At 36.7% G+C, this 2,423-nt stretch overlaps 1 pseudogene; it reads left to right on the top strand.

The window, feature by feature from the left end:
- Positions 1–229: 229 nt before the first annotated feature.
- On the top strand, positions 230–1,964 carry LOC107868723 (annotated as a pseudogene).
- The last annotated feature ends 459 nt before the right edge of the window (positions 1,965–2,423 follow it).

The following is a 2,423-nucleotide window of genomic DNA, read 5'->3' as shown; positions in this document are numbered from 1 at the left end:
TAATCCTATCTAGTCATTTTTTCCAACAATGTTTCTCTCTTTAAGCTTTTTTGGTACTATATTGATCTATTTCAGATTATTCTGGCACGTCATTTACTTTGTACGTGCTGAAACATATACCATCATGATTTGAGTTAAAACTCAATACGTTTGTGTTGTCCAATATGAATGTTGGAAGGAGAAGTAACATGCATGACTTTTCTTGGTAGAGATGGAATTTAATTAGATCCAGACAAGCCCTTATTGAATGTAGTCATATTCTACTCGGTAGAAAACGATAGTACAGTGATAGAAGAGAACGTAGATTGAATTAATAAGAACATTAAAACAATATGTCGAAACAATAACTTCATTGATGAAAACTAAATGCGCCTTTGTTCTTGGAAATGAAATTTCAGGCATGGATGTGAATTGTGGTTCCCACTTCAAGAAATATGGAAAATCAGCTCTAGAGAAGCAGAAAGTAGTACAAGAATCTGACATAGACTGAGCTCTTCACTATCTCTTCTCCATTAGAATGAGGCTAGGGCTATTCAATGGTGACCCAAGCAAATTGGAATATGGAGACATTTCTGCAGCAGAGGTTTGTAGTCAAGAGCATCGGGCATTAGCCCTTGCAGCATCAAGAAATGGCATTGTCCTAAAAAATTCTGACAGGCTCCTTCCACTTTCAAAGATGAAAACAAGATCCCTTGATGTAATAGTTCCCAAAGCAAATGATTCCGAAGTACTTCTAGGTAACTATCAAGGATATCAGTGCAAGAATGTTACATTACTTCAGGGACTTCAGGGATACGTTAAGAACACAACATACCATCCAGGTTGCGATTTCATCAACTGTACTTCTGCTGCAATAGATGAAGCAGTTGATACAGCGAAAAAAGCAGACTATGTTGTTCTAGTAATGGGATCAGACCAGACTCTTGAAAAAGAAAAGCTTGATCGGACGGAATTGGGACTGCCTGGTATGCAAGAGAGACTCGTTACAGCAATAGCACAAGCTACCTCCAAGCCTTTATACTTGCTTTGACGTGCGGAGGTCCAGTTGATGTATCTTTTGCAAAGGACAACCAAAATATAGGAGGCATTTTGTGGGTTGGTTATCCTGGTGAGGCTGGAGCTGCTGCACTAGCAGAGATTATTTCCGGTGAACACAATCCAGATGTGTTCATTTTCATCAATCCTTGTGCTAACTCTATTTCCTCAAATGATTTTTAATTGTTATCTATTGTCGGAACATTTGCTTTGGTATCCCATGGAGTTCAACAAAGTACCAGCAAATGACATGAGGATGCGACCTGTATCATCCAATGGATATCCAGGGCGCACATTCTGATTCTACAAGGGGCCTAAAGTATTCAAATTTGGCTATGGTCTCAGCTACACTAATTACTCTTACTTGTTCTCCTCTGTCAGCCAAAACAAGCTGCATTTCAAGAACCTGAAGGTCAACAAGGCAACTGATGACGGTTCTGTTCTAAACATTGATGTTTCAGATGTTGGATCAGAAGTATGTAACAACGCGATGATCACAGTTAAAGTTGCAGTGAAAAAACCAGGGAGATATGGCTGGTAAGCACCCTGTATTATTCTTTCTGAGGTACACTAACACAGTGGATGAGGTTCCAAAAAAGTCACTGATAGGATTCAAGAGTGTGAATCTGAAAGCAGGGGAAAATACCCAGACCACATTTGATGTGAAGCCTTGTGAGCATTTTACTAGAGCCAATAACTATGGTTCATTAGTTATTGATGAAGGAAATATTTCCTGCTCGTGGGAGATGAGGAGTATCCTGTTACTGTGTTTGTATGATCTCCCATATCTAAGTTGTAAGTTAGAATTAAGTTGCCAGCTAGTAAAACTAAATTATCATAGAAGGTGATCTATCCAATATGCTGAATCTGTCAACATGTGCAACCCAAAAAAAAAAAAAAAAACTCTCCTATGAGTACTAACTAATTAAGATCCAAGTAAAGATTTCTGTTGAGTAGTACAAACTAACTGTTTGACCTAGCTGTTTTTAATATTGCATTTACCCTTTCATATTAGCTTTATCAATTCCTCAAAAACTTGATAGAAAAGAAATATATATCAGTTTCACTTCCTTTCCAATCACAAGTGAAAAATTATCAATGCTTCACTTTTGTGAAATAAACCTACCATTTATGATAAAAAAAAAAAAAAAAGAGAGAGAGAGAGTTTAAATATGCATGAAATAAAATGTCAAGTTCATGGGATCATGAGATATTATATGTCTTTGATAAAATTACGCCTTAAGTTTTCATATTATCTTAAGTTCTACTTTTTAAAAGTGTATCCCACCTAATGTAATAGACGTTGCATTGCAACTTTCATTTTCTCACTCATTTACCCTCCTCTACTTTCTCAAAATGAGTTACAAAATTTCAACTTACACTACGTT

This window comes from Capsicum annuum, chromosome 4 (genome assembly GCF_002878395.1).
Source record: "Capsicum annuum cultivar UCD-10X-F1 chromosome 4, UCD10Xv1.1, whole genome shotgun sequence".
Lineage (NCBI taxonomy): Eukaryota > Viridiplantae > Streptophyta > Magnoliopsida > Solanales > Solanaceae > Capsicum > Capsicum annuum.
Note: the sequence above shows the minus strand (reverse complement) of the source record. Positions and strands in the feature narration are given on the sequence as shown.